We start from the raw sequence: 23,371 nt of genomic DNA, 5'->3' as shown, positions 1-23,371 counted from the left end.
TACCAAGCCTGAGAAGTAAAACTAGGTCCAGAAGCAAAGAGGGGACCCCAGAGTCCCAGCTAGGTCAGGGACATCAGGGACTCTGATGAAGGTTGCCACATCGGCCTGTCTATGTCTTGACCAACCGTCTTGCTTTTTCTTTTTGCATTTTTTAAACTTTGTTTTATTATGTATGTATTTATTTACTGCATCTTGTGACTCTCGCTTGGAGTTGATGTGGACGTCCAGTTATACCAGGACAACAGGCGTAGCTGGGACTACCTTGGGCACCCCTGAATGTGTGATCGGTCCCCATATTCATCAGTTCTGTATGTCAGGACAGCCAGAGTGATCTTTTTAAGATGTAAGTCAGAATGGGTTATCGTCCTGCTGAACACTCTTCAGTAACTTCTCCTTACGTTTAGAATAAGACCCAAACCCTTTCCCAGGGCCTGTAGAGCCTTGCATTTTCTGGTCTCTGCCTACCTCTTCTCTGTCACCTAATGAAACTCCCCACTCTGAGTTTCTTGAGCACAGCGAAGCTTTCTCCCACTCACCTATAGGCCTTTGAACATTTGGTCTCTCTGCCAGGAATATACACAGCCTTTTGCATAACAGGCTTTTTCTTTAGATCCTAGTAAATGTCAGCTTTTCAAAGGATGTTCCTTCACCACACTATCTGAGGTATAGATACTCTCCACTTAATCTTTATTATTGCACCTTGTTTTTTCCTTTTTAATACTTAGCTCAATTTGTAATTTTTTATTTAGTTGTTTCCTTATCACCTGTCTTCCTCAGTAGGATGTAAGTTCCATGAAAGCAGGGACCATATGTCTGTCTTATTCACCACTGCTTATAAACTGTCAGTAGATAGTGCTTAAATGGATATGTGCTGAAACTATAGAAATAAATAAGAGCAAAGATCCAGCTGGACTTGAGGGATCTTCATATTCAAAAGGTTGGAAGAAGAGCCTTCACAGAAGACAGATAAAGAGAGAAGAGACATAGGAGACCTAGAATAGTGTAGCATCTTGGCAGCCAGGGGAGTGTGGAACTGAAGGGAATTTGTGTGCTATCATAGGTATCCAGAAATGTTCCAGAGAGTGGGAACAGGGCCCTAGAAAGGAAGCTAGAGGGTGACACTGGGAGGCATGATGAACTGGAAGCAACTCCGGAAGCCTGTCGCAAGAGGTGGATGGAAAATAGAACAGCAGTTAACTTAGCCTTTTGGGTATGTTGCTGACTTATTTCACAAAAGAAAGTAGCATTTTGCCAAAAGGGCAACCATGAGATGAACCTATGTAGAATGTGAAGTAAAGGGTCTTTTTCCATGTTCTTCAAAAGTTAAAAATTAAATTTTGGCATTTATGCAACATTATTACATTCAGAATAAACATTTCTCAGGTAAAAGGCAGGATGCAGCAACATAAACGGGACAGGAGAAGGGTACAGGCTGGATTTTACATCTGACAGAGGAGGAATGCAGGGCTGTGTGGGAGGGCCCCTTCAAAGGGAATGACCTTTCTAGTTGGTGAAATGAAGAAGGCTGAAGAAGTTAATCTTTTAAATCCTCCTTTGGGTCTAAAGTTCTGTGAATCTTTTTCAGCTGCCCTTACTGTTCCAGGACAACATATTAAAGCAGAAAAACTAAGCAAATCTCTGGTAATCATTTTTTTGAATGCTCACTCATCTTTTCTCTCATTCTTCCTATTCTCAGGATTCAGTTAGAATTCACTTCCATGTATTACAGACACACGGCAGTTATGTTCACCAAGTCGTGGAACCAAAACCCATCACCACTATTGCTATTGGGAATTCCGTGCAGCTTAATTAGTGGACATAGGTTGATTGTCTTCAGTGGATCAAAAACTAAGTCCCTTCACACTAGGACCAAATCTTTCCCCCTTCGTAAGCCCAGTGCTTGGTGAAATGAGGCCAAGCACTGGGATGTGGCGTCCAGATAGCTGTGCGCGTGTAACACAGTGGGAAAGAGGGAGGGCACCAGTCAGGCTACCCAGTATGCTGCTGAAGAACACCCAGTAACCTTTTTTGTCCATTTCAAACTCTTTGGTTATTTTTCCTAACACAAGAAAAGGCATGTTCCATTATACAACCTGATAGAACTTCAGCAACAGGCTAATCAAAACCATGAATCAAAAACAGTTCAAAAGGGCATAAATATGGTAAAACAGTATATCTAAAGCATTAGAAAACTAAAAAAATTAAAAACATTCCATTTTAGACTCTAGCTGAGAAACTTTCTTAGTTAAGCCAGTGAGCTATCTAGAAATATGAATACGTGGTTCCCGTAAGACCTTACTCCAGAGGAATTGTTTTGGTCATTTTCCCTGAGAGCAGCAAAAAGCAAGTGCTGGAAGGGAGTCTGCTCCCTCAGGAACTTCAACTGGGAAGACAGGAGCCTCTCACATGCCACACAGGGGAGCTGGTGATACGCCCTGCCTAGAACATTTGCTGTCATCGTAAGTACAGTCTGTATTTCCACGATACAGATTAGCCTGTGTGCAGTTAATGAAGACGTGAATGGTGTCAGTGTGAATGCAGAAGAATTTTTCTGCACATTGTAAATGTTAAAGCAATCAGAGGCAGCTTTCTCACAATCCAATGGAAAGACTGAGCAATCTTAGAAAAAGCCAAAGTGCCTTTGTTCGTGGCTAATGTAAACAGCTTCAGTAACTGCAAGTACAAATGAAGAAACTGCCAAGACATTTCCCCTAATTTCAAAAAATTGGTTTGTTTGATTAACAAAGACTAAAACCTGGAATGGATTTTTAGTTTTGATAAACTGGTCTCTGTTGAAAATAAATTCTTTGAAGGACCTGCGTTTCAAAGGAGATCTCTTGGATGCAGAGGATGGAGACTGACTGACAGTCATGCTGGCTACAAATCCCAGGACGGCATTAGTGCTTTGATTAGGATTGTCATTGTTTCTGTGAGCACCCTGATTATAAAGTTCCGTAGATTTTAAGTAGTCTGCAACAACTGCATTTTTTCCATAAGCCCCAATATTGTAGTTCACAGTGTTACAGAATGTGAGGCTTTATAGCAGAAAAGCCTATAAAAAATTATGAAATTTTGTCTCCCCTAGTGAGATGTATACTCCATCAAAAGAGGGATTTTGCATGTTCTTGTTCAGCACTACAATTTGAGCACTCTGCAGTGCATTGCACAAAATGTTACTAGCTATTGTTATTTAACTGATATTCATGCCGATCCTGAATCTCCAAGAATAAGTTAATCATAATTATATCAAATTATTATTTAACTTACTAATGCTTTGTTGTGAACATTAATGATACACGTGTGTTGAATACTTAGTATGTTACCAGTGTATCTTGATATCTACTTTGTTTTCATCTGCATAATTCTTATGTAGGTATCATTGTTCCTGTTTTCTAAATTAAGAAACTGAGGCACTGAAAAGTGAAGAGGCTTGCGTAGGATCACACAGATAGTAAATATAGAGCCAGGAGATGGTTTTCTTTTTTAATTAACATGTTACCTAAGAGCCTCTGGAGTTCTTGATATTTGCATCGAGACTTTTCCAAGACAACATTGTCTGCTAATGATGAGATATTGTGATAAGAGTATTGAGACATTTCTAATCTCTACACATTTCTAGTCGTTTAGCTTCAACATAAGAGAAAGGTGGGTCACCAGTTACTAAAAAAAAAGTCCCCTTACTTGTGGATACATTTTTTCCTGGAAAACAAAAACTAGTTCTACCTTATAAACACTGTGTTTTCATAAATTACTCAAGTTTTGTACTTTGCTACAAATGATTAGTATCTTAGCTCTTCTCTGCTTCTAGACCATCATAGAAGAAATCAGTTTCCTCTTCTATACATGCAGCTTTTAAGATGTTTGAGAGCATCTATTTTATCTTGATCTTCTTTTTTAGGCTCAATATATCCATTTTCTTCTACTTATCTTAATATATTCTCTTCCAGTTTGTTCACATTCTTTGGAAAAGGGGCATCCAGAACTGGACTTAATATTCTAATTGTGATGTGAAAAATGTGGTGGTATTATTGATTTCTGTAATCTGGATACTGTGTTTGATATTGTATTATGACCTACCATAACTCCTTCATGTCCTAAAGATGTGCTGTCAAGACATATTTCCCATTATTTACATGTCTGTGCCTCGATACCCTCACCTCTAGAGTGGAAATGATAATAGCCCCGACTTCATTTGTGTTGCTCAGTTGTTTCATGTACTGAGCACAGTGTCCAGCACACAATAACTTCCCAGCTCTTAGCTATCACTGTTTGACCCTAAGTGCAAAGCTCTCTGTTTATCCTTGGTGAATTTCATCAGTTTATTTTTGACTCACTATCCAGTCTGTCAAAATTCTTTTGAATCCTGATTTTTTCCAGCTTATGGTAATAGCCCTCTCCCAAACTCTCTAACATTGACAAATTTTATGCCCCTTATTAATTGTCTTTATTCAAAACATTAGAAGAACAGTGAACAGTGAGCAAAATCAAAATGGGAACAATTTCTTTACCTGCAAGCAGTTTAAGTTTTTATAGGTCTTTTTGTTTGGGGGATATTATTATTTAGAAGCAATTTCAGTGTTACATTGCATTATGCTTAAGCAAAGCATTTACTTGCATGTCTTTTAAAATAAGATTTGGTAATTACTTGAAATTTTCCTTCCAAACAATATAAAATTTGATCCCTTTAAGGAAGCATTAATATAGTCCATGGCAGAAACCAATATTTGAGTTGATCATGCCATAAAACAAAGGAAACAATTAGAAAAGAAAAAATTGAACTCTCATCTTATGGAATATTTTTTTCCATTTGGGAAGAAATTTAATAAAAAGTTGTCAAACTAGAGATCTGTTTTTCCTGCCTGGATGGACATTTACCATCTGCCACTACTAACGTTCCATAGATTCTTTTTTGCCTTGATAAGCATATACTACTTCGCCACCTTTCTCGTTCCTGTGATGCTCTTTATCCTGCAGTATCTCGGTGTCCCCAGAGATCAGTCTTTGGCAGAGATAGCAGCACAGCAGTCAGTAACGCAGACACCTCTTGGTATAACCACATAATTGGGTCACAGATTAGTTTGATGCATGAAGATTAAGTGAGATAAATCCCTAGAGGAAGTGGAACTTCTTGTTCTGTGTTTTTATTGAAACTTCATAAAGTTTTCTTGTCACCGTATCTCTGCCTGGTAATATCTTATGGCAGAAAAGATTGTCACGTTTATAGTTGTGGGTGTTCTACAGAAATATTTTACTGGAAAACACCATTCCTCTATGATGACTCAGAGAACTTTAGGAGTTGAATAGTAATATAGTCATGCACCACATAACGATGTTTCAGTCAACGATGGACCACGTATAGGACAGTGGTCTCATAAGATTAGTACCATAGAGCCTAGGTGTGCAGTAGGCTATACCATCTAGATTTGTTTAAGGACACTCTATGATGTTCGAACAACGACATCATCTAACGACGCATTTCTCAGAAGGTATTCCCGTCATTAAGCGACGCATGACTGTAACGTTTATTGGGCTCTTACTATGTATAGACACTGTGCAAAATGTTTTATGTAGGTTATCTCACTTGAATGTCATAATAATTCTATAAGATAAAAGTGTTATTATTATCATTTGCCATTAGGGAAACTGAAACACAAAAGGTCTTTAAGAGTCTTCTAGAAACATTTAAATTGAATGTGTTAATGTGTTATAGTAGATGAGCCAAAAATATTAACTCCCTAAAAGCCCAATCATTTTATGTGAATAAACCATTAAACTCCACTCAGTGGCACAAGGCAGATTCTCTGGGAATGGGGAGCAGTTCAAGTAATATAAACAGCAGTTAACACTTATAAAAACAATTCACGATTTTAAAAGCCCTGCTCCATACTGTATGTTATCTCATCTGATCTTTGTATCATCACTGTCACTTGGAATGGGACTAGGCAGGGGATGGTAATGAAGGGTGTAGATAGCTGAGCACTACTGGAAAGGTTGGCCAGAGTGACAGCTAAACAGGATCATGAAGGCCTTGATTTGAGGAGGGGACACAGCCAAATACAGATACATCCCTTTTAATAAATCTGCCATGGAAGTTATCTAAGAAAGCCAGTTACAAAAATTTTTCTTGGGAAACATCCCATCCACCTATCAAGAAGTTTTAATCAGATATGATTTGAGGTTAGTGGATAGAGTCTTAGTGGATTTCCTGGGATAGTAGCACTTCAATTCTAGTAGCTGTTGGGTGGTTTAAAGACACATAAGTGGCAGAGAGTAATCTGGATGTGAGAAGGGGATCTTGGGGTTTGGTGGGAAGAAAGGGGCCCAGAAGCTGTGGTTTTCTAGTGCGCTGGCAGAGTCACCTGTGACCTTGAGAAAGGAAATTACAAACACCTGCTGCACTTCAAACTGTGCTACCCACATGCCACAGACAGCTGTGTGAAGAGTAGGAGTGAAGGAATGAGAAGGTAATTGTGAGTGTCACCCAAAAACGAGGTGGTTGGGCTTCGTCCCTTCCTCCTTCAGACCTACTTGTAAAGCTCATTGTGTACGCTTAAGTTTCAGCTGATACCTAAGTATGAATGATGATGCTTCAGTTGATGTTTCTAATCTTAATTGTTCTTTCTTTTCTCCATTATACTAGAAAAATCTTTATAATAAGTACTTAGGCTGTTACCCGTTTGGTAGCCCAAAAAACCTAAAAATAAGTATAGCTCCATAAAATTCCTCTCTTCCCTGGGACTTTCATTGGGCCTTTCCACTTTAATTTTCTGTCACTGGTATTACCAGCTGCTTAGTTCTTACCAACAAAACCTTGGTCATATATTAAGCTCTCTCTTTATTATGTCTCACATGTAGTGCCTTCTCCTTCCTTTATATTTCCACAGTCTAATCTCTCTTGTCCATTTCCATAGCCAGAATCAAGGCTGTCTTCTCCCACATGGAGAGCTATGGTCTCCATCTCTGTATTTTTGCTTATATCTGTTGCTTTATTCATCATAACCACCTTCAACTCCCAAAACCATAATTTCTATAATTTTTTTAAGTAACAGCTTTATTTGGATATAATTCACCTAGCATAAAACTTATCCTTTTAAAATCTACAATTCAGTGGGTTTTAGTTTATTCACAGAGTTTTGCAACCATCACCACTCTCTAATTTTAAAACATATCCTCCCCCAAAAAAATCCCATACTCATCAGTAATCACCCTGCCTCTATTGCCTTCTCTCCCTAGCCCCTGACAAATAACTAATCTACTTTCTATTTCTGTGGATTTGCCTCTTCTGGACATTTTTTATAAATGCAATCATAGCGTTATGTTGTATGTATCTGGCTTTCGTATCTGGTGTCTTTCACTTCGCATAATATTTTCAAAGTTCATCCATGTTGTAGCATGCAACAGAATTTCATTCTTTTTTATGGCTGAATAATGTTCTATTATATGAATATACCACATTTTATTTATCTGTTAATCCATTGATGAGCATTTGGGTCACTTCCATTTTTAGCTATTATGAACATGCTATATGAACATTTGTGTACAGGTTTTTGTGTGTACATGTTTTCAGTTCTCTTGGATATATATTTGGTAGTAGAATTGCTATGTCATGTAGTAACTCTATGTTCAGCATTTTGAGGAACTGCCAAAATGTTCTGCAGAGTGGCTGAACCTTTTTACAGTCCCACCAGCCATGTCTGAGAGTTTCAATTTCTCCACATCCTCAGCAACACTTTTTATTGTCATTTTTATTATAGCCGTTCATAGTGGGTGGGAAGTGGTGTCTTGTGATTTTGATTTACATGTCCTTAATAACTAATGATGTGAGCATCTTTTGAAGTGCTATTTGTATATCTTCTTTGGAGAATCTATTCAAATCCTTTGCCCATTTTCTAATTGGGCAAATCATAATTATATTTTACTATATAATTATATAAATTAGATATGTTTTTAAATAAATACACATGTTATATATATTGGATTCAGAGCTTATTATACCAAATGTAGAAATAAATTTTTGTTTTTAGAAATGGAGATGAAGTTAGCAGATCTGTATTTAATTTGGAAAATAGGATCACGTTTATAGTTGTGGATGTCCTACAGAAATATTGATCACAAAATGCCATTCCTCTACGATAACTCAAAGAACTTAAGAAGTGAAATAATAATAATTATACCTAAGACTTTCTGAGTACTTACCATGTGCCAGGCATATGGTATATAAATATATATATTATATAAAAATCAAATGTATAAATACGATATAAATATATATTTATATCTAATTGGATTTGTCTTTTTATTATTGACTTGTAAGAGTTTTTTATATACTCTGGATACAAGTCTCTTATCAGATATATGATTTGCAGGTATTTTCTCTCATTCTGCAGGTAGTCTTTTCTCTTTCTTGATCGTGTCATTTGAAGCACAAATTTTTATAAAGTCTAATTTATCTACTTTTTTTCTTTTGTCACTTGTGTTTTTGATATCATATCTAAGAAACCGTTGTCTGATCCAAGGTCACAAAGATTGACTCCTATGTTTTCTTAGGAGAGCTTTATACATTTAGCTCTTACCTTTAGGTCTGTAATCCATTTTGAGTTAATCGTTGTGTATGATGTGAGTTAGAGATGCAACTTTATTTTTGTGCCTGTGGCTATCCAGTTTTCCCAGCACCGTTTGTTGAAAAGACTGTTCTTTCCCCATTTAATGGTCTTGACACCCTTGTGAAAAATGAAATGACCATGAATGTAAAGGTGTGTGTCTGGACTCTCAATTCTATTGCATGGATCCATATGCCTATCTTTAGGTCAGTAATCTACTGGGGTTTTTTTTGTTTTTTTGTTTGTTTTTATTTTTTGTGAGGAAGATCAGCCCTGAGCTAACATCCATGCCAATCCTCCTCTTTTTGCTGCGGAAGACTGGCCCTGAGCTAATATCCATGCTGATCTTCCTCCACTTTATGTGGGACGGTGCCACAGCATGGCCTGACAAACAGTGTGTCAGTGCACGCCCAGGATCTGAACCCAGGCCGCCAGCATCAGAGCGCACGCACTTAACCGCTATACCATGGGGCCAGCCCCAGTAATCTACTGTTTTAATTACTGTAGCTTTGTAGTAAGTTTTAAAATCAGGGTGTGTCCTCCAGCTTCGTTCTTTTTTCAGATTTTTTTGACTATTCTAGGTCCCTTGCATTTCCATATGAATTTTATGATCATGTTCTCAATTTCTGCAAAATTTTTGCTAGCGATTGCATTGAATCTGTAGATCAAAATTGAAAAATATTTTCATCCTAGTAATATTTAAAGTCTTCCAATCTGTTAACATGGGTCTTTCAGTTTATTTAGGTCATCTTTACTTTCTTTCAATGATATTTTGTGGTTTTTAGTATATCAGTCTTAGACTTTTATTTTAAGTATTTTATTCTTTTTTACACTATTACAAATGGAATTGGTTTTATATTCAGATTGTTCATTACTCATGTATAGAAATATACTTGATTTTTTATACTGACCTTGTATTCTGCACCTTTGCTGAATTTATTAATTCTAAAAGGTGTTTTGGGGTTTTTTCATAGATTTCTTGAGATTGTGTGCAAGACCATGTCATCTCCTAATAGAGATAGTTCTACTTTTTCCTTTCCATCTGGATGCCTTTTTTTTTCCTTGCTTAATTTTCCTGGCTAGGCTCTCCAGTACGTGTTGAAGTGGCAGGAGTAGATGTTTTTGTCTTGTTTTATTCCTAATCTTAGGGGGAAAACATTCAGTCTTTGACCATTAAGTATGTTGTTAGCTGTGCATTTTTGTACATAGCCTTTATCAGGTTGAGGAAGTTTCCTTGTATTCTTATTTTGTTAAGAGTTTTTATCAGGAAAGGATGTTGGATTTTGTTAAATACTTTTTCTGTATCTGTTGAGATAATTATGTGGGTTTTGTCCTTACTGGTATTAATGTGGTCTGTTACATTGACTGATTTTCATATGTTAAACCAACCTATCATTCTGGGTTAAATCCCACTTGGTCATGGTGCATAATCCTCTTATATGTTGTAGATTCTGTTTGCTAGTATTTTGTTGATGCTTTTACATCAGTATTCATAAGAGATCTTAGTCTGTAGTTTTCTTTTCTTGTCTAGTTTTGGAAGCACAATAATACTGACTCCATAGAATGAGTTGGAAAGTGTTCGTTTCTCTTTTATTTTTTTGGAGGAGTTTGTAAAAGACTGATGTTATTTCTTATTTAAACACTTGATACAATTCGACAATGATGCATCTATGCCTGGGCTTTTCATTGTGCGAAGTTTTTTGATTGCCGATTTAATCTCTTTACTCTTACAGATCTGTTCAGATTTTCTTTCTAGGAATTTGTCCCTTTCATCTAGGCTATTTGATTTGTTAGCATATGATTGATGATAGCACTCTCTTATAATCCTTTCTATTTCTCTGGGGCCAGTAGTGATATCTTCTTTTTCATTCCTGATTTTATTAATTTGGGTGTTACTTTTTCTTTCCCCCACCCCTTGGTCAGTCTAGCTAAAGTTTTGTTAATTTTCTTGATCTCTCAAAGAACAAATTTTTGGTTTTGTTGATTTTCTCTATTCTTTTTCTATTTCATTTATTTCCATCCTAATGTTTATCGTTTTCTTCCTTCTGCTTGCTTTGGGTTTAGTTTTATTTTTCTGGTTTTAAATATAAAGTTAGGCTATTGACTTGATATCTTTCTTCTCAGTAAAAGCATTTACAACTATAAAATTTCCTTAAATCAACTTCTTTGCTGCACCCCATACATTTTGGTATGTTGTGTTTATCTTTTCGTTTATCCTTTTCTAATTTCCCTGGTGGTTTCTTCTTTGACCCATTGGTTATTTAGGAGTGTGTTGTATAATTTCCACACATTTGTGAACTTCCCAAATGTCTTCCTGTAACTGATTTCTATTTCATTTCATAGTGGTTGGAGAACATACTTTTTATGATTTCAGGTTTTATTTATTTATTTATTTATTATTTATTTTTTTGTGAGGAAGATCAGCCCTGAGCTAACATCCATGCTAATCCTCCTCATTTTGCTGAGGAACGCCGGCTCTGAGCTAACATCTATTGCCAATCTTCCTCCTTTTTTTTTTTCCCCCAAAGCCCCAGTAGATAGTTGTATGTCATAGTTGCACAGCTGTCTAGTTGCTGTATGTGGGACGCAGCCTCAGCATGGCTGGAGAAGCGGTGCGTCAGTGCACGCCCGGGATCTGAACCCAGGCCGCCAGTAGCGGAGCACGAGCACTTAACTGCTAAGCCACGGGGCCGGCCCTCAGTTTTTTTTTAAAGGCTTGTTTTATGGCCTAGCATATTGTCTACCCTAGAGAATGTTCTGTGTGCATTTAAGAAGAATATGTATTCTGCTTTTATTGGGTGGGGTGTTCTATAGACGTCTGCTAGATCTAGTTGGTTTATAGTGTTGATCAAGTCTTCTGTTTCCATGTTGATCTTCTGTCTAGTTCTATTCATAGAAAGTGGGATATTGAAGTCTCCAACTATTGTTGTTGAATTGTCTATTTCATATTTCAGTTCTGTCAGTGTTGCCTTTGTGTTTTGAGGCTGTATTAGGTGCATATATATTTATACTTATTTTTGTCTTCTTGATTGACCGTTTTATCATTTAAAATGTCCTATTTTGTCTCTACTGACAGTTTTAGTCTTAAATTTTATTTTTCCTGATATCAGAATAATCACTCCAGTTCTCTTTTGATTTTTGTTTGTATAGTATACCTTTTTCATCCTTTTCAACTTTTTTTGTCCTTAAATCTAAAATGTTCCTCTTGTAGACAGCATATAGTTATATCCTGTGTTTTTTTCCCATTCTGATAATCTCTGATTTCTGTTTGGAATGTTTAATCCATTTACATTTAGTGTAATTACTGATAAGATAGAATTAAGTCTACAAGCTTTGTTTTCTTTATGTCTCTTGTATTTTGGTTCCTTTATTCCTTCATTACTCTCTTTTTTGGGGTTAAATTTTTTACTGTAGTATTTTAATTCCCTGTTTTATTTTTGTATATTTTCTTGAGTTGTTTTCTTAGTGGTTACCCTGAGAATTACAATTAACGTCTTGACTTAAACAATCCAGTTTGGATTAATACCAACCTAATTTCAGTAGGATGTAAAAACTTTGCTCTAATACAGTTCTTTTCCCTTCTGCCTCCTTTGTGCCATTATTGTCATACAAAGTACATCTTTAGACATTGTAAGCCCATTGACACATTTTTATAATGATTTCTTTAGAAAGTAATCTTAAATCAAATGGAGAGGAGTTACCAAAATACATGCATTTATACCATCTTTTATATTTGCCTATGTTGTTACCTTTACTAGTGCTCTTTATTTTTCTATGTGGATTTTAGTTACTGTCAAGTGCCCTTTTGTTTCAGTCTGAAGGGCTTCCATCAGTTTTTCTCTAAGAGTAGGTGTGCTAGCAACGAACTCTCTGTTATCATTTATCTGGGAAAGTGTTAATTTCTCCTTCCATTTAAAGAATACTTTTGCTGGATATGGAATAGTAGGTTGAGTCTTCTTTCAACACTAAATGTCGAAAGCTTCATCCTACTAACTTCTGACCTCCAAGGTTTCTGGTGAGAAGTATATTGTTAATCTTATTGAGAATCCCTTCTATGTGTTGAATTGTTTTTCTCTTGCTGCTTTCAAGATTCTTTGTCTTTGGTTTTCAACAGTTTGACTATGATATGGCTAGGTGTGGATCATTTTGAGTTTAGCCTACTTAGAATTTGTGTAGCTTCTTTGTTGTGCAGATTAATGTTTTTCATCAAATTTGGGAAGTTTCTGGCCATTATTTCTTCAAATATTTTTTCTCCCCTTTCTCTGTTTCCTCTCCTTCTGGGACTCCCATTATGCATATGTTGGTACACTTAACAGCATCCCATAGATCTCTGAGGCTCTGTCATTTTTCTTCATTCTTTTTTCTTTCTGTTCCTCAGACTAGATAATCTCAATTTACTTATCTTAAAAGTTCACTGATTCTTTCCTCTGCCAATTCATATCTACTGTTGAGCCCCTCTAGTGAACATTGTGCTTTTCAACTCAAGAATTTTTATTTTTTTCCTAAATAAATTCCTAATAAATTATCTTTTATTTTTTTATTTTTTATTTGGTTTCCTTTGGTCTTTGAACATATATATACTGATTTAAAATCTTTGTCTAGTAAATCCAATATCTGGGCTTTCTCAGGGACAGTTTCTGTTGACTTCTTTGGTTCCTGTATAGGGTTACAGTTTACTCTTTCTTGACATGTCTCGTAATTTCTTGTTGATAACTGGACATTTGAGATAATATAATGTGACAAACCTTGAAATCAGATTCTCTACCCCCACCTCCCCATGGCTTGTCATTTTTGTTATTGTTACCGTTTGTTTAGTTAGTGACTTTCCTGGAGTAATTCTGTAAAGTCTGTATTTGTGTTGTGCAACCACTGAAGTGTCAGCTTGGTTAACCTAGTGGTCAGCTAATGATTGGACAGAGATTTCCTTAAATGCCTGGAACCAAGTCCTTCAGCCTTTTCCAAGGGGCTGCTGTGTGTGTTAGGACATGTTTTCAGTGCTTCAATAGGCAGTTTATAACTCTGCCTTGCTTAAACTTCACTTTCTGTTTGCTAGACTGTCAAGGTCAGCCAGAGGTGAAAGATTAGAGCCTTCTCTGGTCTTCCATGGGCGTACACACAGTCCTGCACATGTACATGGTCTTCTAGATTTCCAGGAATGTGTTGCAGCTTTTCAGAGTACCCTGTACACATATCATGCCCCAGTCTTTCATTTTGATTTTTTGGTCAGCCCCTTGTTTGTCCTAACTTGTATCACCATCTAAGTTGCCACTGATTGTTTTTGACAAATGCCCTAGGGATACAGCTGTTCACACAGCTGGCTCTGAGTCATATCAAATGAAGACGAGCCCTGAGAATGGCACTTTTCAGGGGCTGCCACATAGGTCACATAGTGGCACTTTTCTGGAGGAGGGGCTTGGGAGGCATTCTGTTCTGCCCTCTCCAGTGACTGCTAGCCCACTAGTTTTCACAGTTACCATAGTTATGAGTCTGTTGGTTTTTAAGGCTACCGTGGAGCTGGCAAGAGGGTAATGGGAATTCGGTGGGTTAAAACGCCACGAAGCTTGCTGATTTTACCAAGATTCAACTGTTTTTCATGAATACATGCTCCTTGGATTGTTGTAATCCTTTGGCTAATTTTCAGAATTCTTAAAAAGTTGATTTTGACCATTTTTGCTAGTGTTCTTGCTCTCATGGAAGAGCCGGTATTCGTTACTCCCCCGTTCCGGAAGTGCTTCCTCTCTACTCAATTGTTCTTAAGCTCAGAGTTTTCCATTTGCTTCTTAAAAATTCTATTTGGTGATTTCTGTTTTGCCATTTGAAATACTGTTGGGTAAGTTTTAGAGCCTCCTACTCAGCTGCATATATCTCCAATGTATCACAATAAGAATTATATGCTAAAGTGGGGACATTCTCCATTAAGCTTCTTCATTATTCTTCTATTATTATATTTTTATCTTCTTCCCTGCTAAACCAAATGCTCACATGAGTGTACATGAGCTTTTCCTAGAATATTTGGATTGACATTAGAATTAGAAATAGACAAGCCTCAGTGTTTAAATAAGATGAGCAGTTAATTATTGATGTCTGTCTAATTATTGCTGTTAGCAACCTAATAATGTTATTTGCAAATACTTGAATTGATTTTTGTTTAAAAATACTGTCTGCGTCTAGTTCTTTTTTACTAGTAATTTCATATTTACTCATGGCTCATGGTTCATTAAGAAAATTTAGAGAAATTCATTATACTTTTCTGAAGTAATTCATAAGTAAATTATTTTGATATTCATTATCAGCCTGTATCCTGGTAATATTTATTGACAACTTAAAGTAAAGAAACAGGAAAGTAAGTTGTGCAGATATTAAAGGTATCCCTTGAAAAGGGCCGTCAGCCCACAAACAATGAAACATCCAGTAAAGCAGAAGCTTCCTGAGGGAGGGCAGGGATTTCTCTCTTGTTCACTGCTGTCCCCCCAGCCTGTGAGAGTAGCTCAGACACAATAGTACCTAATAATTATTGCTGGCTGAACAGATTTAATCTTTCAATTTTGCTTGTTTTTCTATTTTAAAAATTTCACTAATCCTTAAGAGGTTGTAGGGAAACCTAAGAAGTGTTTGCTATGACTCCTAGTTGCGGTTTGAACATGAGCTTGTTGAAAAAATGACAAAGTAGATGTTAAATTACTCAGATCTGGAGCTAGTCAGCATTTCAGTGAGACAAGAGGGAAACTGAGCAAGACAAATAAAACTAAGAGGAAAGGAGGAACAGGTTAGCTTTTTTAAATTTTGCCAGGAACAGTTTGTTCTCAGATTTGGCTTTATTTTTAAATTATGTTTCTTACCTGTTCAGTTGCATACTTAATATGTGCAGAAAATAAGTGTACATGTTTTATAAAGTAGATCATTGAAATAAAGTATTAACTGAACTGGCAGTGCACCAGAATCACCTGAAAGTCTTGTTAAAATAGATTGCGGGGCCCATACGTGCAATGTATGATTTCAGTTAGTCTGCAGTGGGGCCCAAGAATGTGCATGGCTAACACGTTTTCAGGTAGTGTTGCCACTGCTGGTCTGGAGACCACACTTTGAGAACTAATCTAAACCAATGACTCATAATTCTCCTTTTGCTATCCCTCCCAAGAAAGAAATTTAAAGTACACTGTCGTTTTTCTTTACTAACAAAAAAGGTCTGTAGTCCGGTCTGTAAAGGTCTGCATCATTCTCTTGATATTTTTTAAGGAAATAACCAGTAAAAAGATGGAGCTTTTTCAATGAAGCACTTATGATTCACTGTAACAAAGTATGTGATTTGTGATTTCCAGTAAGAAAAATTCGGTTTAATTGATACCAATCACCATAAAAAGTGAGTAGCTTTATTTGTGAAGTCCAAAGGTCAAATCATTCCTGTTTGTCAAAGAAGAAAGAAGTATTTCCAAATGGTAAATTCAGAAGAAATGCTTTATCATTATTGTTCTTTAATTATTACTAGGAGGCTTTTCCTGTGTGGTATTGCAGCAATCAAATAAGCTTTTCCAATTCATGTATGACCACAAATAATACAGCCACACTATTACCCAACAAGTTAATATTTTGAATTTACTTTCAAATGTGTGAATGCTGTACTTTTGGAATAGTTCTTTGAGTGCCTGGCATGATAGAATGTTAAAGCTGGAAGGTATGCCACATCTCATTTGCTTCAAACCCCGTGGTTGACAGGCATCCAGTCTGAGCGTTTTCTGATATACTTTAGCTTTGGAGTGCAGACAGGACTGGAAACTCACTGTCTTGGTTCCTAGTTTGGTACTCTTTCCATTACTCTTGGTAGTTACTTTACCAGAAGGTATCTAGAATTAAATATTTTCAAATATTTGTTTGATGAGGTATTTAAGGTTCACATATACTAGCATTATATAGCAGGAACAGATAGTTTGTCTGGTACAGAGACAATAAACTTTGTGCAATTATTTACTTTCTTTATCTCTGTTTTCTTAATCTATTATTATCTAGATAAGATCAGTTAAAAATAACAGGACCTTGGTTTCCTTTTTATGAATATCTTTAGGGTTGTCTTACATAGTATTCATGGAAATAATCATAAGAGGCCATGTCTATTTCTACCACATGATGCTAGAAATAGGGCTTTATGTTTCTTTATTCCTCCCTCTCATGAAATAAAATGTAGTCCCGATGTCACCATTAGTAAAGGAATCATTTGAATATTTAGTAATGTACTTCTGTACAGTTCAGGATTTATTGTTAAATTTAGTTTTCTGCTGACGTTTTTCTTCGTGCTCTTTTTTTCTGTTTTAATAATAAAGACCAAATATTCTTTAATTGACATTATTGAGAAATGAGGCTTTCTTAAACCTTATTTTGTTTCACTTGTTAAATAATTACTGGGGGCAGTAAGAAGGTGCACTGGGGTGGGGGCTGGTGGGGGGACCAGGCCTGGAGGCCGGGCAGCCACGGCATGACTCTCAGGCCAGTGCCCTGATGCTCAAGTGCATGGTGGTTGGCAATAGGGTGGTGGGCAAGACATGCCTGTTCATGAGCTCTGCCAGTGATGCCTTCCCAGAGGAGTACATGCCCACCATCTTAACCACTATGCAGTCAGCATCACCATAGGGGGCAAGTGGTACCTCCTGGGACTCTGACATAGCCAGACAGGAAGACTGTGATCTTCCCATGAGGCCTTTTTCTTATCCAGTGACTGATGTCTTCCGTATATGCTTCTCTGTGGTAAATCCAGCCTCATTTCAAAATGAGAAAGAGGAGTGGTTACCAGAACTTAAGGAATATGCACCAAATGTACCCTTGTTATTAATGGGAACTCTGATTTCCAAAGTGACTTGAAAACTTTAGCAAGACTGAATGATATGAAAGAAAAACCTATATGTGTGGAACAAAAGATATAGGAGCATGCTGCTGTGTGGAATGTTCAGCTTTAACACAGAAGGGCTTGAAGACTGTGTTTGATGAGGCTACCATAACAATTTTAAATCCAAAGAAACAGTGGAAAAAAAGAATAGGATCAAGATGTGTAAACTATTGTTTGATTACATGAGAAGCATCTTCAGTGGCCAAGAAAACAGTCCATTTCTCTCAGAAATTATATGAAATGCTGCAGCTGTACCTAGGCCTCTGATAAATAATGAAGCAGTTTAAAACTTGAAAGAAAATAAAAAATCCCTGTCCTCAGAATTCTGTGAAATTCATTAAGAATGTTTCCTAAAGGTCCAAAAAGCAACAAACAATATCTGAAGCCACAATCTATTATAAATACTTTATTTCAACCAGAAGGTGCAATCTCTCAGCTTTCTTAGTTTAAAAAGCTACAGTCGCATCATGTTGTAACTACCTCAAAAACAGTGCTGTAAATGGCTGCCTGGCTTAGACCATACACGGTTCTGCACAGTCCTTATGGAATCTGCAGAGAACTCTCTTCTCCTTTTGCTCCAATGAGTTGTCTGTAAGTTGCTTTCTATTCCAGTATATCCAGAGGAGTGAAATAACAAGGTTAGCCATGTAGCCAAAGGTCACTCCAAGCATACAGGAGATGGGCCAGATCTTAGAAAATGTATGAGATCAAAAAAGAACAAAATTTTTTTTTTTACTTGAGCACAAGTTAAATACAACCTAAATATTTCCATATTAAAGTTTAATATGCTTTCTTAAAGAATGCCAAAAGTATAACAAGATCATAACTGCATTTATCATGAACACTAAAAATGTACACATTTTAGTTAATGTGCGTTAAACTGTAACAAGGTTTCTGGCAAAAACTAAAAGTAATTACTAAGATGTTACTTTTTATTTCACCTTCTATGAATTGGTAATAATTCTGCCAATAATCATAAGAATTTCCCTTAATAAGTCTTCAGCTAAGTATTGATCAGCACACACATAGGATAAAACCCTATGTTTTATCCTTTCCATGAGGAAAGAACCATCAGAAAGAAATAGGCTGCTTAACTGAATGGGAATAACTCACATTCGTGACAGCCAGAATGGAAAACCCTCCTGATATGTGGGGCATCAGGGAGAATTATCAGGAGGATCGCACTCTAGCAGTGGGGTTTATTGAGCCCCAGAGTAAAGTCTTCCTCGATCTGCTCTAACGGAACTTGAAAGCAAACCTGGAAAGGGTCAAACTGATCTCATGAAACTACCTGCTGGGAAGAGGTCCAGCGCTCTTTAAAGGAACACAGCAATCCTGCACTCACCAGGTAGAATTCACATGTATTAGTTTTCTAGGGCTGTTGTAACAAATTAACCACAAACTTAGTGCGGCTTAAAACAACACAAATGTATTCTTTCACTATTCTGGAAGCCAGAAGTCTGAAATCAAGTTAAGGAGAAAGCAGAGGGAAGGTGGTGTGATCCAGATCCACGTTGGCTGCAGGCTGGCACAGGGAAGTCTCCCAACGCCTATGGACCCAGCTGAAGCAGGGCTGGAGGAGAAAGTGCTCAAATATATGAGTTTATTCAACATAACTTAGCTTGTTGAATGACTTGGAGCCATTATGAATATTGATTTTTGGATTGCATTATAGATGAAATTGCAAGGAACATCTGCTGTGAACAGTACTGGTTAATGTTCCTTCAGTACGCTGGTTTCAGGAACCATTGAGAATTCCTCAGAGACAACTATAATAATGAAAAGTCTCTCAGAAGATAATACAAAGGGGAATTCACCTAAATGTCCTATAGCAGCCTGGCAGACTGCTTCAACCAGGAAATAGTATCTGGCAAGCACTGCTATGAAGACTGCAAAATGTATGTCACCAAAATAAAGCTTGCCAGTGGCACTTCCACCGTAATTGTGCCCCAGCAACTCAGCAAGCTTTGAGAAAGAGAAAGAGCTCTGTTTCAAATATGCGAATAGTGGTCAAAATTTGACCAAGTGGATTTTGTGGAACATCTCATTTTTCAGGCCTGTCATTACCAACACGGGCACATAAAATCATGTTTTTAAACATTTTTTGCAGAAGGATTTTATAACTGCTCTGTCAGCTCAAGATTTGGGTCGTATTGCTAAGGATATTCTATCATACCTACGTGCCAGACCACTGTGTACAAGGAATAGTACGTTATAGACAGTACTCAGCAAGAGAATGATCAGACACATTTTCTATGACAAGACTTACCAAAATAAGGAGAGAAGAGAAATAGTATTAATTCAAAACAAACCTCTTGATGGGATTTTGTCTCCTGACTTTTTTATGGAGCTTTACTTTATACTAAAACAGTGAGATAATAAAATCTAATTGGAGGTGGGAAAGACATGATTTTTATGCAGAATCCACTGCTAAATTAAAAAAAGCAAAGAAGTTTACTGTATATACTGTGATGCTCAGAAGAGAGTAAGTAGCCTTCAAGTGAGAAGGTAAGAACATATTGGATAAAAACACACACTGGAATACACACAGGTCCTCCTGAGCTACATGGCTTTTGTTGTGTGCCTTCAGTATGAGGAGAGAATGGTCACAACTCCACTGCCAGAATGTGGACTGTTGGCCTGTGAAACACACTGATTCCTCATTGTATAGCAATTTTGCACTTAAATGTCAGTAATGGTGTGTTGATGACATGCTCCAAAGACTGTTCCTTTGCTTTGGGGGATGTAGCTTCCCCAACTGTCAGCCTCCTAAGGATGTTGGTTGTGGAGTTTGGTGACAAGGACATTATTTCTTCATCAGGAGATAACACTATAATAGTGTGGAGCACAGTATGGTAAGCTAGTAAGAACATAAAATGGGCACAAGGGAGGCATTGCCCTTTTGCAGTACCAAGATAGGCTGGTAGTGATTTGTCTGACACCATCAGGTTGTGGGACTGTGTTAGTATGCCAGGGCTGCTGTAACAAAATACCGTGGACAGGGTGGCTTGAACAACAGAAATGTATTTGCTCACAGTTCTAGAGGCTGGAAGTACAAGATCAAGTTGCTGGCCTGGTTGGTTTCTCCTGAGGCCCCTCTCGTTAGCTTGCAGACAGCCGCCTTCTCTCTGTGTCTTCACATGGCCTTTTCTCTGTGCACATGTGCTCCTGGTATCGCTCCCTTCTTTTTAAAAGGACATCAGTCCCATTGGATTAGGGCCCCATCCATTTAACCTTAATTATCTCCTTAAAGGCCCTGTCTCCAAATACAATCACATTGGTGGTTAGGGCTTCAACCTATGAATTTTGGTGGGGGTCACAATTCAGTCCCTAATAGGGACATAGAGTCTGCAGCATGTTACAAGGACTAAAGAACCATGTAAAGTGGGTATGCTGTGTTTGATTATGTAATAAGGATAATCAGTGGGTACTTTAATGGGAAAATTGAAATGTAGAATCTTATAGGTCTTTTGGACCCCTGTACCTCTGAAGGGACTCTTTTATCAACACACTGTGGTGGAAAATTCAGGAAAAGTTTTCTAACTCCAGTTTGATGAATTCCAGTTTGTTGGTAGTCCACACAAGGACACAAGCGATTGTGGGACTTCCTAAATGATTCTGTTGCCTAAGCTGAATCTCTCCTGCTTTCCTTCCCAGCAGCCACCTCTGGCTCCAGATAAATGAGCATACATTGACCTCAGACTTGCTTAAGACTCATCAAAGCTGTGCTGTCTCAGTGTACCAGAGCTAGGGTGAGGAACAGCAAGAACAAACCCCTACAGTTTTCTGGGACTAGGTTTCATCAGGAAAGGAGCATAGTAGGGGACCCAGGATAGTTGGTCTCCTCAGCACAGCCGCCTCCTTAGGTACCACTATCCAAAATGTGTCTCATCTTTCTTGAGTGATTAGGATCTCCTGTCCCTCCCCCTCTCCTCTCTGTGTCTTCTTCCCCATGTTTGATTCTGGGTACAGATGACCTATAAAGGTATTCAGTTTTGAAAACAAATGAAAGAAAAAAACTGAGTTTGTCCTGATTCTACCACTGACTAGTTTACCTGACTTTAGGCAAGTTATTAAATTACTCTGTACATCGAATTCCTCATTTATAAAGTTGAAATAGGAATTTATGCCCTCACAGGATTGTCGTAAAGATTGAGTAAAATAACTTACATAAGCAACAAGCATGGTACCTAGAACATGGCGGGCACAGAACATTGATTCGCTGTCCTCCTCTGTGACACTGCTCGGTGGGAAGAAAAAGGAGAAGCAGTTTGGAGAAGGACCAATGAAGGGAAAAGTTAAAAGTTCTGCTTTTATATAAGTGATTTGGCATCAACATGCTAAGAGTTATAAACGATTTGTAAACTAGAAACAACATCCTGCATGGCATGTTGTAAATTAGGGACTGCGCCGAGCAGTACAATAGAGATTGCATTTGTACCATTTGAATTAAATTATCATTGCTACCCTTATACCATATAGTGACAGCAGTTAATTCCAAATTTATCCATTAAAATTGCCTGCTTGATGTCTTAAAAAATATTGTATTATAAATTAATTAAAGGGTACCACAAAAGGTTTTGTGAAGTGTTAATGGAATCAATCCCCTGCCTAAAACTCCTCTATCTTCCCATTGCCCATATTATGAGTCTGAACTCCTTTACTATGTATCACCTGGCCCTTGCTTACTCCTGTAGCCTCAGCTTCCCCCGCCCTGCTCTCCAGGTTCTTACCTCTGTTACTGGGGTCCCACCACATCGAACTATTGTGGGTTTCTCTTGCCTGGACTCTCACACATGTGGTGCAGTCTGCCTGAGACACACTTTGCATCTCTTCACCTGGCTAACTCGTGATTATCCTTTATTCTCATGCAAAACCTAAATGAGGTACCCCTTTTAGAAATTATCCTGTTTATCGTTGTATATTTAGCCCCTAGCACAGTACCAGACACATTAAGATTTCAGTAAATACTTAAGTGGATGAATCAGTACTCAGGCTAAATGCAAAGGATTATAATGATAATTTTCCATTACATATGTAGTTGTTTAACCTGTAAATTTTCAAATCCCATTTAAGTAGGAAAAAAAAAGAAGTAGTTTATGCTTTGGTGTCCATATTATGTCCTACTTGATACAGTGCATCACATCTAAAATGGTTGAGGTCAGCCTTCTTCCTGCTCTAAGGGTATGTAAATGCCTGAGCAGCCACTCATTTTGACTTGGGTTTTTCAAAAGGAAAAAAATCAAATATTGTGACTACTGTGACAAAACAAGAGGATTCTCATAGAAAGGCTTTTCCTCTTAAATTTGCATCTATTGAAAATAAGCTATTTATAAGGGTATTTTAAAAGATAGTCAAAAGCTTTCAGTGGTGATGTAAAATATCAAAAAACATATTTGTTTGGAGAGAAATATATCTCAAAAAGAGACATTAACAATAAACCAAGTGATCACAATGAAGTTATGTAATCAGATTGTCTCATTGAGCTTTTCCTTTCGTAAAATTGTTGACGTTCTGAAGAATTTTTTTTCAGATACGTCTGCTTAACACAGAGAATGAGATCTAAAGGTAGTATAAAACAGTTCTAAGAAAGTGAATGGTGTGTGAGCTTTTTTTTATTTGCTTCACAAGTAATTTACTTTAAAAAAAATTAACATCTGTTATTTTGAAGCTAATCTTAGTGTATTGAATGCTCTTAACCATTTCTCAATCCCACAGTCTTTTATCTTGCCTCTCCTGCTGTGTTCCCACCACCCCTGATCCCATTAGCAAACCTTGAGAGGGCCTCAGACTTACCAAAGGGCTGCTTTGGTTTCAGCTGCTCTTCTGCAAGAGGAAGTGAATGTTGGGGGTTTTCTCTGTGGTACAGTGGTGATAAAGCTGTGGTGGTCTTATC

General features: G+C 37.3%; 1 protein-coding gene and 1 pseudogene across 22 annotated transcripts in view; both read left to right on the top strand.

Annotated features, from left to right (window-relative positions):
• Positions 1 to 23,371, top strand: part of AHI1 (Abelson helper integration site 1) — a 182,915-nt gene that overhangs the window by 119,391 nt on the left and 40,153 nt on the right. The gene's annotated exons all lie outside the window — the stretch shown is intronic.
• Positions 17,047 to 23,368, top strand: LOC147914561 (rho-related GTP-binding protein RhoQ pseudogene; annotated as a pseudogene).

This window comes from Ceratotherium simum, chromosome 19, assembly GCF_057802395.1.
Source record: "Ceratotherium simum simum isolate JZ-2026a chromosome 19, ASM5780239v1, whole genome shotgun sequence".
Classification (NCBI taxonomy): domain Eukaryota; kingdom Metazoa; phylum Chordata; class Mammalia; order Perissodactyla; family Rhinocerotidae; genus Ceratotherium; species Ceratotherium simum.
This window is presented reverse-complemented; position numbering and strand designations above follow the sequence as displayed.